This window comes from Nipponia nippon, unplaced genomic scaffold (assembly GCF_047370975.1).
Source record: "Nipponia nippon isolate SJK-2023a ecotype South Korea unplaced genomic scaffold, ASM4737097v1 scaffold_123, whole genome shotgun sequence".
Classification (NCBI taxonomy): domain Eukaryota; kingdom Metazoa; phylum Chordata; class Aves; order Pelecaniformes; family Threskiornithidae; genus Nipponia; species Nipponia nippon.
The window spans coordinates 29,816-44,664 of NW_028262317.1; the positions used below are offsets into that span (position 1 = coordinate 29,816).

General features: G+C 52.6%; 1 long non-coding RNA gene across 1 annotated transcript; it reads left to right on the forward strand.

Annotated features, from left to right (window-relative positions):
- Positions 1–9,506: 9,506 nt before the first annotated feature.
- On the forward strand, positions 9,507–12,749 carry LOC148056603 (uncharacterized). The gene is made up of 3 exons (XR_015702828.1): positions 9,507–9,558; positions 11,365–11,464; positions 11,995–12,749. It is a non-coding gene; the product is annotated as an uncharacterized LOC148056603 (long non-coding RNA).
- The last annotated feature ends 2,100 nt before the right edge of the window (positions 12,750–14,849 follow it).

Below are 14,849 nucleotides of genomic sequence, written 5' to 3' on the forward strand. Positions count from 1 at the left end.
GTCTTTCCTAAGAGACGTGGCTTTTATTTTTCCGATGTCTAATTTTATCCCATCCAATGCGCTTATTTGTTAATGCTTTCCTGTCTGTCCTCCAGCCTGTGCTTCACTTCATCTCTTTTCTTCGTATGTCTCTCTTTAGATTGCCATCTCTATTTTTTTCATTTTCCCCTCTCTTTATCCCTCGGCTTTTAAAATTTTGTTTCCATATGTAATCTGGTTTGCTGTCCCTGTTTTTAGTTCTTTGCTGACTGTGCTGTACCTCTTGGCATTTTCAAGTTTCCTTCTAGGTCTACTTTTATCAAGGTCCCTATCCCTGTTTTTTAATTCTTTCCTGTCCCATCCTTTTTGAATTTTTCTCTCTCTCATCTTTTACGCAGTTTGCTCTCCCTGTTTTTAATTTTTTCTGGTTTTCCTTACCCTGTCGCTTTTAAAATTTTCTTTTTATGTCTCCATTTATCTAGTTCCCTTTCCCTTATTCTTAATGCTTTCCTGTCACGTACCACGTTGCTTTTAACGTCTTATTTCTATGTCTCCATTTATCTAGTTCCCTGTCCCATTTTTCTTTCCTGTGTTTCCTGTAGTCCATTGTTTTTTATTTTCCCTTTCAAATCTCCCTCTACATAGCTCCCTTTAACAATTTTTTACATTTCCTGCCTCTCTGTCCTGTTCCCTTTCTATTTCTCGCTCTGTCTTACATTCTCTAATTTTTAATTCTTGCCTATGTTTGTTGCTTTTTAATTTCTATTTCTGTGACTGCCTCTCTCCAACTTCCTGTCACTTTTTTTTAATTCTTTTTGCTTTTTCCCCCTTTTGTACTTCCCTCTATCCGCCCCGCCCCGCCGCTGCCTGCGTGTCTCTTATTCTCTCTGTCCCTCTCTGCTGTTCCTGTTGTCCCGCTCGGTCCCTTCTGTCTCTCTCCCCTGCCCCCTGTTGCTCCCTGTTCCTGTGGGATCTCCCCATCCTCCTCCTCGCTGCACTCCATTTCTCTCTCTCTCAACACCCTTGTGCGGTTCCCCGTCCCTCTCTTGTTCCCAGTATCCCGTTTTCTGGCTCCCTGTCCTACACCTCTTCTCTACCTCCCTCCATCCTTCCTTCTGCTTTCCTCGTCCCTCTTTTCCCTCTGTCCCGCTGCCTTTGGGCATCAAGCCTCGTAACCAGCTCATTGCTGGGATTTCTGATGGGCGTGAAGGAACAAACATTTGCTGCCTCCTTTGTGACCCCAGATGTGTTTCCAGCCCCTGGCCTCTGGGTGAGCGGCTGCGGTTGGGTCCAGGGGACGCAGTGATGTGCTGTGGGGCTGGGGTGATGGCCTCAGTTCCTGATGGGTTCCAGCTAGGGCAGCCCAGGTGGGACCCATGAAGCGAAGACGGGGCTGGGCCAAGTAGCTGGCACAGTGCTGCGGTTTGGATTTAGGATGAGAACAATGTTGGTAACGCACTGACGTTTTTGTTTGTCGCTAAGTAGCGCTTACACCTCTCAAGGACCTTTCAGCGTCCCGTGCTCTGCCCGGTGCGCCAGAAGCTGGGAGGCGCCACAGCCAGCTCAGCTGACCCGCACCGGCCGAAGCGCTGTTCCCTCCCGTGTGACGTCACGCTCGGTAGGGAAACGGGGGGTCGTTGGCCAGGAGTCAGCGATCGCTGCTCGGGGACGTGCTTGGCATCGGTCGGCGAGTGGTGAGCACCTGTAGAGTGAATCGCTTGCTTTGTATACTGTTATTGGTTTATTATTATTACTGCTAGTACTATTACTACTATTCTGTTGTCTTTTCCTTCAATTGTTAAACTGTTCTTCCTTTAACCCACGAGTGTTCTGACTTCCACCCTTCCAATTTTCTCCCCCGTAGCGGCTGTGTGGTGCTTAGCTGCTGGCTGGGGTTAAACCACGACAAAAGAAAGCTTCTGTCTACTTGTATTCCGTTTGCCGTTTCCCTTTTTTAATTCTTCCTTGTCTCTATTAGTACCTTTGCTTTTTCAATTGTCTTCCTACGTCTCTCTTTTAGTTCACTGTCCCCGGTTTTCATTTTTTTCTCTTTGTTGCCCTAATTCCCGTCATTATTGACTTTTTTTTGCTTTTATCCCGTTCCCTGTCTTTAGTTTTCAAGGAGTTGTTCTCTTTCCTTAGGGTCCTCCCTTTTAACAGCCTCGGAGGGGCGGTAGCTTCCCGCTGAGGAGCGGCTGGAGGAGGCGAGGTGGTTGTCAGCCGGGTCGTCATTTAATAGTAAAGTATGAAATGGCATGTTGGTTAATCATTTCCCGTTTGGTTTTGTGGGAGCTGTGCTGGCTGCCTTGAGAATCGGCTGAGAAGTTGAGGTGAGCTGGGTGGTAGAGGGGAGGCACACGGGGCTGGCTATTTCACCCGAGCGCCACGGGAACTTTGTGTCTCCTGGCATCCTAGGCGCACCGAGCGACAGCCGCAGCATCTTTCTTGAGAACAGGCGTGGAGCAGGGGAGCAGAGCGGTGCGGTGCTTTTGAGGAGGAGGGTGTCGCAGAAGCGGTTGGCAGTAACCAGACCGATGCTGAATACCAGCACTGTGTTTTAGTTTGTTAGTGTGCTGTGGGTTTTTGGGTTGGGAGGTTTTGGGGTTTTTTGTTTTTTGGTTTTTTTTGAGATGATGAAGAAGAACTGAGTGAGTGCAGGAATGTTCTAGTTCGGTGTGTGGTGGTTTTCTTTTTTTCTTTTTTGAGGGTGGATTCAGATCCCTGGCCCTCTGAAAGCTCAGTTGCGGGGTGAGGGCTGAGGAGGTATCAAGGATAGGAATTGCAGGGAGGGGTTATAAAGTTGGTGTCGGGGAGAGGCCTGTCCAGGAGCAGTCTCCTTTGGGAAGGGAAAAGGACCGGGTTACTGTTCTTAGCACGCTGCTGACGTTGGCTGGGCAGGGCGGTTCCATCCTGTGTCTGTGCGTTCTGCTTTTGCGTAGTCTGTCTTCTGTGTCTCGTACCCTGGCTTTCTCGGGTCTTGATGTTTCCGTAGCTCTTGGTGATCATGGGGCCCCTCGGTAAGCCTCCCGAGGGTCTCGAACGCGTCGCCTCATCGGCATGGCGTTTCTTGAGCCCTGCTTATCTTGCGCTTAAAGCGCGGACGTGTCCGGGAAGCGTCGCGTTACAGATGTTTCTGAGGGATCGTCTGTTGTGTGCTTTTTCAGTCAGTAAGTTTTGAAAATATCTTACAGTAGTACTTGAAAAGCTTACTGAGATACTGGCACCCATACTAAAAGCGATCCAGGTCCAAGGAGAGACGTGGACAAAAGAGGAGGAATCGGCGTCGCTTTCCCGAGAAGCATTGCCAGCCTTGTAAGTAGCGACAGCGAGTCCTGACGTGGTTTCGGTGAGTTACTGCTTCGGCAGCGTCCTTTTTCCTTAACCTACAGCGTGTGGTTTCTTACTTCAGTTGGAAAGAGATTTTCCAGAATGGAAGTCTTTCTCATTCAAAGAAGTTGTGTTTTATGAACTCCCCATCAGAGTGGGGATCTTCAGAGATGATGCGCTTGGCAGTAGAAGTCAGCAGCAGCGAGACTTTCCGCTCTCTCAAAAAAAAAAAAAAGAAAAAAAAAAAAAAAAAAAAAGAAAGAAAAGTCCGTTTGCTTCCAAAGAGCCGAGCACAGCACGTCTTCCGGAAGTTGATGGCATCGCTGGTTCTCAGTTGCAACAGCCGAGATGTCATCAACACGCGTTCCTCTGCGTGCTTCGGTGCAGCCAAAAGCGTTAGCAAATCTGCCGGTCCTTTTTGGTAGCCTTAGGCATTGCAGCCCCGGGGATTGGATTCCGCCCGCAAAGTAAAACCGTATGAGGGATCTCTTCTCTCACTGATTTTTCTACCCTAGATGTAACTTTAGGAAAAAAAAAAAAGTTAAAATTGTCTATACAAACTGCCTTGCATTGTTTCAACTGCAACTGCCAACTAGCTGTGGCGTTGTTTCAACTTTAACTGCCAACTAGCTGTGGCGTACAATTGCTTAGGTGTATTTGAGCCGTTAGGTATTTGTTCTAAACGTTGACCAGGAGAGGCAACTGAACGTTACGGGTTTTTCCCACCCCCCCCGCTCGTTTGACGGAGTGCTCTGAAGTACTTTTCTTTCTGTCTGGCTTTCAAGGGTGCGTTTCCCTGGCAGTTCAGTAGCATCTCTCTCGGGCAGCGCGGCTGGCCAGATGTCGCTCCTAATGACGTAAGGTGCAAAAAACCCCTGGTCAAATGATAACTGCGTATCTTGGAGACAGATAATCTGCTGGTATCGATTCACAGCTGTGCAAGTTAAATTAACGCAAAAGGAAAATCCAGCCCTTCTCCAGTAGAAGTATTTTTATTGGATGTCTGTAAGCACACGCACAGCTTTTTTAGTAGGAAGCGAATTGCTGCGATTTGTCCTCTGGTTTTCCTTTTACCCTCGAAAGCGTTACGCTTCGCTTCCAGCTTTATCGACCGAGCCAGCAAGATGCGCAGGAGCGTGAGGGCCGTAGCTGTTGCGGCGGATCTGTAAGCGTAGATTCTGATTGCGGTACGCCCTTGTCCTGCAGCCTCGCAGGGTTGTCTCCCTGCAGCCGTGCCGTAAGGAAGGGGTGAGACGTTTTCCAACGCCGGCAAGAGCGCGTACTTTTACGCGCAGAACGTGTTTGGAATCGTACCGGTTAGTCTTCATGCTGATTGGAAGCGTTCAGGTCGCTCTAGCTTTTAAAGGACGTCTTGTGTTTTGAGCTGACCTGCTTACCTCGAATCCTCCTTGAGCTCAACTGCTCTCCTCTCCCTTGCTCTGACTGAATTCCTCTACTCGCTGCTGTGCTATTTTTTTCCCATGCGGAAATATCGCTTGGGATTTTTGTTTTTCAGGTGTCTCGTTGCAGGCGTCTCGTGATGCTCGCTAGGTCCCCCCGGCCCAGGTTGGCCTGCCGGTCGTGAAGCGTCCCGAGGGTAAGGGGCCGGCCCCGTGCCTGGAGGCTCCTGGCTCTGTCTCTGGCGGGTGCCCCGCGGGTGCGTCAGCGAGGGCTGTCTGGTGGGGAGAGCCCCGGGCCAAGAGGGAGCGGGGAGGTTCGCTGCCCCGGGGAGCCCGTCCCAGCGCGGGAACGGAGGGGGAGCACGGCAGAGCAGAGCCTGAGCGAGAGGTGCGTCACCGTCCCCTGGCAGGCTCCCCCCGCGGCGTGGGGCAGCCGCCGGCTTGCGGGACAGGGGCTGGGGGGGGCTGCCCGCATTTTATTTCTCTGGCGGAGCTCCCCTTTTCGGGGGGCGCCTACATATGTAAACGGCATTATTAAAGTAGCGAGCTGCCGGTCGGGGCTGTTTTCCTTGTTTTGTGCCTTTTTTGGGGGGGTGATGAAAAAGTGTGGAGGGGCCTGGGGGGTGATGATGTCATTTGGGGCACCCCAACGTCCCTGGGGGCGGGGGGTGTGATGATGAAACAGAGGAGCAGGTGAGTGGGGGATGAAGGTGTCACGGGGAGGTTCCCCCCCAGAGGAGGGGGGGTCACAGCCCCAAAATGCCTGAAAACTCGTGTGTGTGTGTGTGATTAAAAATGTTAAAAACTGGAAATAGGGGTGCGAGGCATTGCAGTAGAGGAAAATCTCTCGCCTTTATATATATATATATATTGAAAAATAATATTCATTTCTAGAGAGAGAGAGAGAGAGAGAAAAGGATTTCAAAATACAAACCTGTACCTGCTACGTTCTAGAAATTATTAAAAAATCTAAATGGAGATAGATAGGGTTTTAAAATAAAAAAGAACTTGTCTATATGTGAAGAAATAAAGGAGTTTAAAACGCAAAAAGAGATGATGTAGATGAAGGAATTGAAAACAGAAGAAAGTCTGGATAGGTAGAGGTATCTACGCTTACCGTGTGTCACCGAGTAAGCCAAAGTAGGTCGTCTGTGTAATGGAAGTAAAGGTTCTATGGAAGTGTAAACAGATAACTAAGTCTAAATAGACAGAATTGTAAGTAGATACCGAAGTCTAAGATACCAAAGTGTCAAAATATCCAAGTCCAAGAGCAAAATATCCAAGAGCAACACGGTTTGGGGCTCCCAGGAAAGCCGAATCCGCCTGGATTTGTGCAGCTGGAAAGCAAGCGCGCGCGCACACCCCCACACCCCCCCCCCCCATTTTAACGCAGAAAACCAAAAATGACCCATTGTTATGATGTGGAAAAGCGCCGGAAAACCCCAGAACTGAATAGTTTTGAAAAGCAGAAACCCCCAAGTTTTGTATGATGTAAAAGAAAAAACAAAAAAGAACAACAACAAAAAAACAAGCCAACAAACCAAAAAACCCAAACGCAAAACCCGCACCAATTTGGGCCAAATTTGGGGTGAACCGCTGGCAGTTTGAGGGGCATTGCTGGGGATTATCTGGCGTGGATTCCTTCTCCGGAGCGGACTATCCGTTGCGGCTTATCCCAGGTGAGTTATCTGCTGTGGATTATGCCGGGCGGACCCCCTGGTGCAGGTCATCCCCACCCGTGTCCCCCCGTGCACCTTTCTACCCACACACAGCCGCTGTCCGTCCGTGTCCGTCTCCGCCCCCCGTCCTCCTCTGCCTGTCTCTGCGCCCTCCCAAGTGCTCTCCACCCAAACGTCCCCCCACACAAGGTTTTTCCCCCCGTGCAGGGTTTTTTTTTCCCCGTGACGTGCCCCCCGCGTCCCCTGCCCTCCAGTCTCGTGCCCCCGCTCCCCTGCTCCCCCCTCCCATAGCTCCTTTGCTTCTGGACCCCCAGCTCCGCACGGGACACGGGCAGCCTGGGGAGCTTTGCCCCGAGCCATTCCTTTCCCCTCTGGGCAGCAGCGGTTCTGCCGCTGCTACAGGCAGGCGCTTTCTGGACGGGCGAGGGGCTGGGACGACCGGAGGCTGCTGCACGCTCCAGTCCGACTGAGACGCTGTTCCCGGGGGACCTGGCGCAGGGAAAGGCGAGGGACTCTCCGCGCTGCCGGCGACTCTTCAGAAGGGAACCGCGCTCTGGTTTTAGCGGCAGAAGGTGTCGGTCAGGCAGCCGCGTAGCACCGTGCTGAGCGATGTGGCAGGCGCCTGGCTTGGTGGAGTCCAGGCGTGTTTCTCGCCTCGCAGTCTCGATGCCCAACCAAGCAGGGGGTTCAGGTTCCCAAAGCCTTTGGGCGTGGGAGCAAGATGACAGCTAGGTGTCTAGCAGCACAGGATTTCAGCCGTGTTGCTTGCTGCAAATGGCTTGCAGGCCAGGAGATGTGGAGAGGGGTCTGAAATGAAGAAAGGGAGCGTGGAAGCGATTGTTTTAAGGCGGCAAATGAAGCAGCCGAAGGAGGCGAGCGGCCCCTCCAGCCTCCCGAGTCTCGCGCGCTGCAGGCGGCCAAGCGCGGGCGCCGCGCGTGCTGGCGGGAGCGGCAGGGAGCGCGGAGCTGCGCTGCCGTCCAGAGCAGCGAGGGAACTGGCAGGGCTCTACGGCCGTCTGGTGCGGCCAGCTGAGGGGCCGCCGTGCCCCTTTGCTTTCCCTGTTTCACGTCTCATTCCTTTGCACGCCGCAGGGCAGGGCGGTAAGTAACATGGCGCAGCGTCTTGTTTAAGCGGCAAGCCCTGCGCGGGAAGCCCGGTGCGTGTGCAGGATGAGCAGAGGGCACCGCAGCAGAGCCCGAGGGGCGCCAGCGTATCGCTCGCTCGCAGATCGCGCGCTTGCCCGTGGTCTGCTCGCATGCAGCGCTTCCTGATAATCGTAGGTAGCTGCCCCTCTGACGCAAAGCAGCTTTCAGTGCCTTGAGGATGCCATCGGTGTCGCTTTTATTTTCTTTTTTTTTTTCTTTTTTTTTTTTTTTACTAAAATCTGTCCAGGGTCTGTTGACTCGCTGGTGTCACTCTCCCACCCCTGATGCCACATGCAGATGAATCCAGCACTCCCGGGGGCTTTTTCTGGGGGCAAAAAAGCCGAGGCAAGGCAAAGGTATTGACCAGGTTCCCTGTGCTGCGTCCCCCGGCTGGGTGCTGGGGTGGGGGGCGCGGAGAGAAAGGGCCAGCAGCCACTGCAAGCTGTCAAGTGCAGAGGACTGAAATGCTCGAGCCGCTTGGGTGCTTTTTGGTGGCGAGGCGATGGCTGTGGCTGCGTGGGCTGTGAGCGGGAGCAGGGGCAGAGAAGGGCGAGGCTTGTGACACCCCCCGCCCCCCCGTAAGGCGGCGGCGGCGGCGGCGGCGGCTGCGGGCGGCCCCAGGCGGGCCGGGGGGCGAGTCCTTTCTCCCCGCGGGGCGCGGTCGGAGCGCCGGGCTTGGTGTGGTGCTGCCGCCTGGCGGCCAAAAGCGGGTACTGCAGGGCGGGAGCCGCGCAGGGGCGGTGGCGTCCCCGTGGTCGCCGGTGCCGGTGGCCGGTAACGGGCATGCGACAGCGCGGTGGCCGCGGGGTGCTGCCGCCGCAGCCGTTGCTGCCTCCCGGTAAGGAAGCGCCGCTCTCGCCGCACGGGAGGCGCTTGCCGCTGCTAGCACTGCCGCGTCCGCCTCCGCTGCAGCCCCGCCCCGTGGCGTCCGCCTCCGCTGCAGCCCCGCCCCGCCGAATGCCCCGGTCCTGGTGTGGAGCGGCCCCGCCCCTAGCGCCGGGCCCCGCCCCTGGATGCCCCCGGGCAGGGGAAGGGCACCACCCCTAGTGACAGGCCCCGCCCCTGGAGACCACGCCTGCGCACTGTGTTGGGGTGGAGCTTAGCCGCGGGGGCGGAGCCTAGCGGTGGTAAGGCGGAGCTTTGCCGTGCGAGGGCGGAGCTTCACTGGCGCATGCGTGCTGTCTCGGGGGCGGAGCCTTGCCGAGGGGGGGCGGTGCTTTGCTCTGAAGGGCGGGGCTTTGCCGCGGGTGGGCGGAGCTTGCCGTGTGAGGGCGGAGCTTACCCAGCGCATGCGCGCTGTCTCGGGGCGGAGTTTTGCCGTGGGGGCGGAGCTTTGATGTGAAAGGCGGAGCTTTGCCGCGCATGCGCGCTGCCTCGGGGGCGGAGCTTTGCCGCGGGGGGGCGGAGCCTTGCCAGGTGAGGGCGGAGCTTTGCCGGGTGAGGGCGGAGCTTGACCAGCGCATGCGCGATGCGTCGGGGGCGGAGCCTTGCCGCGGGGGGGGGCGGAGCTTTGGCGGGTGAGGGCGGAGCTTTGCCGGGTGAGGGCGGAGCTTGACCAGGGCATGCGCGATGCGTCGGGGGCGGAGCCTTGCCGCGGGGGGGCGGAGCTTTGCCGTGGGAGGGCGGAGGTTTGCTGTGAAGGGCGGAGCTTTGTCTGCGCATGCGCGCTGTCTCAGGGGCGGAGCTTTGCTGCGGGGGGCGGAGCTTTGCCGTGGGAGGGCGGAGGTTTGCTGTGAAGGGCGGAGCTTTGTCTGCGCATGCGCGCTGTCTCAGGGGCGGAGCTTTGCTGCGGGGGGCGGAGCTTTGCCATGGGAGGGTGGAGCTTTGCCGAGGGGGCGGAGCTTCACCGGCTCATGCGTGCTGTGTGCAGGGCAGAGCTTGGCTGCAGAGGGCGGGGTTTTCCGCTGGGAGGGCGGAGCTTCGCCAGCGCCTGCGAGGTGCATCGGGGGCGGGCATCGCGCCGTGGGTGGAGCTTCCCCCGCGGAGGGGCCAGCGGGAGCCCGGCTGCGGCTGCAGGCAGGGAGGAGGTGAGCGGGGAAAGTCCCGAGAAGGGCGGCGGTGCCTGGGGGGAGCGGCCGGGCCGGCGGGAGGCACGGAGCGGGGAGGGTGCGGTGCCGTGTGGGAGCCGGGCGGGTGGGGCTTCCCGGGGCCGGGCGGCGGGGGGCGCCGCGCCGCTCCGGGGCCGGGCGGCGGGGGGCGCCGCGCCGAGCTGAGCCGCGCTGGTTCGATGCTGGGCGGGCGCCGCGCCGGTGCGGGCCGGGCGGCGGGGCAGCGCCGAGCCGCGCGGCGGGGCAGCGCCGAGCCGCGCCGGGGCCGGGCGGCGGGGCAGCGCCGAGCCGCGCCGGGGCCGGGCGGCGGGAGAGCGTCGCGCCGAGCCGAGCCGCGCCGCTCCGGGGCCGGGCGGGCGCCGCGCCGAGCCGCGCCGCTCTGGGGCCGGGCGCCGGGGGCCGCCGCGCCGATCTGAGCCGCACTGATTCGATGCTGGGCAGGCGCCGCGCCGGTCCGGGGCCGGGCGGCGGAGAGGCGCCGCACCGAGCCCCGCCGGGGCCGGGCGGCGGGGGAGCGCCGCGCCGAGCCGCGTCGGTCCGGGGCCGGGCGGGGGGGGGAGCCGCGCCGGTCCGGGGCCGGGCGGCGGGGGGGCGCCGCGCCGCGTCGGCGCCGGGCGGGGGCGGGCAGCCGGAGGTGTTGGCGGGGGCTGCCCGGAGCCGCGCTGGGGGCTCGGCGGGGCTTCCACGTGCGGCGGCGGCGGGGGGAACGGTGTCCCCGCAGGGTCCCAAAGCACGGAGGGTTGCGTCTCGCGGCATCCGGGGCTTTTGGTCGGTCACGTTGGTTGCCCGGGGCATGCCGGGAGGTGTAGTTTCTAGGGCCGTGGCTGCCGGACAAACCGCTTCCTTTTTTGCCTCCTCCTTTCCCAGCGTCACCTTCTGCGTCCCGGGAAGAAAATCCCGCGTGGGTGATTCCGCTCGGCGCTCAGGTAATCGCGTGTCTGGGGCTGCGGGAGCGGGGAGAAACCCTTGCCGGGTCAAGGACGCTCCAGGGGCGCCACATCAAAGCCAGAGGAAAGGCAAAGCCGCTGCCCGTGCAGAAAAGCCGATGACAAATTGCAGCTGAGAGAGCGCGCCGCGTTCCTGCAGTGCTCCCTTGGCAGTTTCGGCTGTTTGCCTTCCGGGCAAAAGAACAGACTTTCCTCTAGGAGAAATGAAGAGCTGCCTGTTCCCTTCTTTAGGGTCCGGTGTTTCTCTTCTGGTCGGTCGTGCTACTTTGATGGGCGAGCTGGAAATAGCCTGTTGTTTTGATACGCAGAACTAAATTGTTAGTAACATGCGGTGTCAGTAGAGTTCATTTTGGAGCACCTAGGTGCCAGTGGAAACGTAAGGAATGAAACGCGATGGAAACCGATCTTTAAACTTTAGTTTTCCTTGGTTTTTCTTTGCCATCAGAGCGTCGGTGGCACGGTGGCCTGTGGCTCGGTGCACGTTCTGTTCCGTGGAGCCTTCGGTCTAGGACTTTGAAGTAACAAAGTTTGTCCTTCCAGAAAAGGGCTAGTCGCTCCTAGGATTGAGGTGTGGGCTTGGAGAGTCTCTTAAGCACGTGCCTAGAATTAAAGCCGAATTTCACTTCCTGTTGCTGCTGTTTGTCTTCACTTTCATTCCTTTCGCCACGGCTCCATCGTGAGCGGGAGCTCTGAATCATCCCTTTTTTTCAGTCTCGCACACGTTTTTTTACCCAAGGAGGTGCTACGTTTAGAAGTTAAGGAGTTTTCTCACAAACGCGTCGGTCGATGCAATTGCGTTGTGATTGTTAAAACCCCCAAAATAACACCGGTCTTACAGATCTGGCCTATTTCTTCTGAACACGGATTCGTCGCGTGCAGATCGGGATACAGATCGTCTGCGCTTCCTGCTCTGTGGAGGACACTGTGCTGAGACAGGGGTGAGCTCCCAAAGGAAAAAAATACAAGGTCATGGGGTTTTTTTGTTTGTATTTGGGGGCGGGGGGGGGGTGTATTTAAAAGAAAAAAAAAAAAAAAGAGTGGAATGTTGACTGGTGGCAGCCTGCAGAGCTCTTTTGCTGCCCGGCCTCTCCTTTTCCTCTCTTGAAGTCCTCTTTTGTGGCTGTAATTGTCGTTTGGAGAAGTTCGGAAGAGCAGTTCAGGGACTTGCCTGGGCCCGTGTGCTAGTAATACCAGGAAGGGAAACGCTTGAACCGGTAGCAAAGAAGTTGGCTCCAAGTAGAGGTTCTGAAGGAAGAACAACGATAACAGGAAGCAAATAGCAAGTTACCAAAAAATGGGCGCGTGTCAAACGCCTCCGAGTTTTATTGCCGAATGTTGTTTGGCAATATGTTCCAAAGGGCTATTTTTTCCTTCGCTCGGCTGTAGCCTTCGCAAGACTTCACAAAACCGGGCAGCTTGGGACTCCTCCCCAGCTTTATGCTACAGGTTTTTTTTCCTCTCTCAGCAGAGTGTCAGCTGCCGCCGTTTCACCGTGGTCGCCCTTTCTTCTGCCGTGAAAGCGCAAGACGGACGGAAAGGCTGCGTAGCGGTCTGCGAGTACAAGGTACGTCCGCGATGCGTGTCCGCGTTTTTCCTAAGGCGCTTGGAGCATGGACTTCAAAGTTAACGTCAAGAATGCGCCAGCTCTCCTTCCTTCTGTAGTTTTTCTAGGAACTATTTTAACGCAGATCCTAAAAGGAAAAGAAGGTCTGCGCTGGAGCGTGTTCTGCCTGTGCAAAGCCGACTTCCCTCCGTTTATTTTGCCTTCCTGAAAGCGCAATCTTCTGTTTCTGTGCGCTTACTAGGAAATGATATCGGGAAAATAGTTGCGTCCTAAAAGAGGAAAGACGCCGTTTGTAAGAGTTCAGGCGTTCAGAAGAAACAGGCTTTGTTTTCGTCATAGAAGCTGTGTGCTTTTTCAGTCAATAAGTTTTGAAAATATCTTAGAGTAGTACTTGAAAAGCTTACTGAGATACTAGCGTCCGTACTAAAAGCGATCCAGGTCCAAGGAGAGACGTGGACAAAAGAGGAGGAATCGGCCTCGAAAATTCGTGTGTGTGATCAAAAACGTTCAAAACTGTAAATACGGGTGTGAGGCATTGCAGTAGAGAAAAATCTCTCGCCTTTATATATATATATATATATATAAAAAAATAATATTCATATGTATATATACAGTATTCATATATATATATATATATATATAAAAAAAGAAGGATTTCCAAATACAAACCTATATCTGCTGTATTATATAAATGATTCAAAAATAATTTTCTGTCTTTTTCCATTTTTTCCGTCTCCGTTTTAGTTCACCGATGCGGGTTTTTAAATCACTTCCTGATGTCCTGTTTTTTAATTTTCCCAATTATTTCTTGTCTTTCCTTAGTGCCCTTGCTTTTTAAAATTTTGTTTCTGCATCTCTGTTTTAGTGCACTGTCCCTAATGCTGATTGCTTTTTAAGTTTTCTTTCTATGCCTCCTTTTATTCCGTTCACTGTCTTTATTTTGAATGATTTCTTGTCTTTCCTTAGCACTGTCGCTTTTAAAAATTTCTGTCTATGTCTGCATTGTAGTTCAATGTTGCTACTTTGTACTGCTTTCCTCTCTTAATCCTTTGGCTTTTAAAATTTCTACTTGCATCTTGTTTGCTGTCATTAACTTTTAATTATTCTTTCTTGTTTTTCCTTAGTGCCATCACTTTTTAAATCTTCTTGTCCATCTCCATTTTAGTTCACCAATGGGATTTTAAAATTTTTTCCTTATTTCCTTAATCACCATTGCTTTTAAAAGTTTGTCTGTTTTTATACCATTTCCTGTCTTTATTTTGATGTATTTATCTTTAATTATTTTTTTGTCTTTCCTTAGTGCCCTACCTTTTAAAATTTTCTTTCCACAGCTCTCTCTTAGTTTGTTTTCTTTTTCTTTTAGTTTTCTTTCTATGCCTACTTTTGTCCTGTTCACTGTCTTTATTATTTAATGATTTCTTGTCTTTCCTTAGTGCCTTTGCTTTTTAAAATTTCTATTTATGTCTGTGTTGTAGTTAGCTGTCACTATTTTTTAGCGATTTCCTTTCTTAATCTTAATATTTGGGTTTTCCTTTTTTCCTTTCTTAATCTTGATCATTGGTTTTTAAAATTTTCTACTTTTATCTCCTTTGCGGTCATGAGACGTTAATTATTTTTTCTTGTTTTTCATTACTGCCATTGCTTTTACAATTTTTTAATTCTACATCTCTCTTTTAGTTCACAGTTTCGATTAATTTTTTCCTTATTTTCCTTATAGTTTGCCATCGCCGTTTTTTCATTTACTCAATATGGCTTTAATCTCCATTGCTTTTAAATTTTCTGTCTCCTTTTATCCCCTTTGCTGTCTTTATTGTGCTCTAGTTAATTATTTCTTGTCTTTCCTTAGGGCCCTCCCGTTTTAAATTTTCTTGCTCTGCCTTTAGTTTGCTGTCCCTAGTTTTTAGTTCCCTCCCCTTCTTTTCCCTAATGCTCATGGCTTTGCAAATTTTCTTTCTCTGCCCACTTTTCTCCTGTTCACCATCTGTAGTTTTGAATGATTTCTTGTATTTCCTTAGTGCATTTTTTTTTTTTATTTCTGCATTGTAGTTCACTGCTGCTATTTTTTAGTTCTTTCCTTTCTCCGTCCTTTGGCTTTTAAAATGTTCTACTTTTATCCCGTTTGCTGCTGTTAGTTTTTGATTGTCCTTTCTTGTCTTTCCTTAGTGCTACCGCTTTTTAGATTTTCTTTCATCATCTCCATTTTAGTTCAGTGATGCTATTTTTGAATGTTATCCTTATTTCCTTAATCAGAGTTTCTTTTAAAGTTTTCTGTCTCCTTTTGTTCCAGTAGCTGTCATTATTTCCCTGTATTTATGTTTTAATTATTTCTTGTCTTTCCATAGTGCCCTCACTTTTTAAATTATCCTTCTCCATCTCTTTAAGTTCACTGCCACTATTTTTTAATTTTTCCATTTATTTGTCTAATCCCTGTTACTTTTTAAAATTTTCTTTTATGCCGTTCCCAGTCTTTATTATGCTGTTCTTTTAATTACTTCTTGCCTTTCTTTAATTCCTTTGCTTTTTAGATGTTCTATTTTAATCTGTTCTAGCCTGCTGTCTCTACGTTTTAATTTTTCCCTTATCGCCCCCTTTTAAAATGTTCTTTCTATGCTTACTTTTCTTACTTTTGATGCCTTTATTTTTTAATTATTTCTTTTCTTTCTACATCTCTGTTTTAGTTCAGTCCCTATTTTTAAATTTTTCTATTTTATTTCCCTAATCCCCCTTGCTTTTCAGATTTTTCTACTTTTACCTCGTTC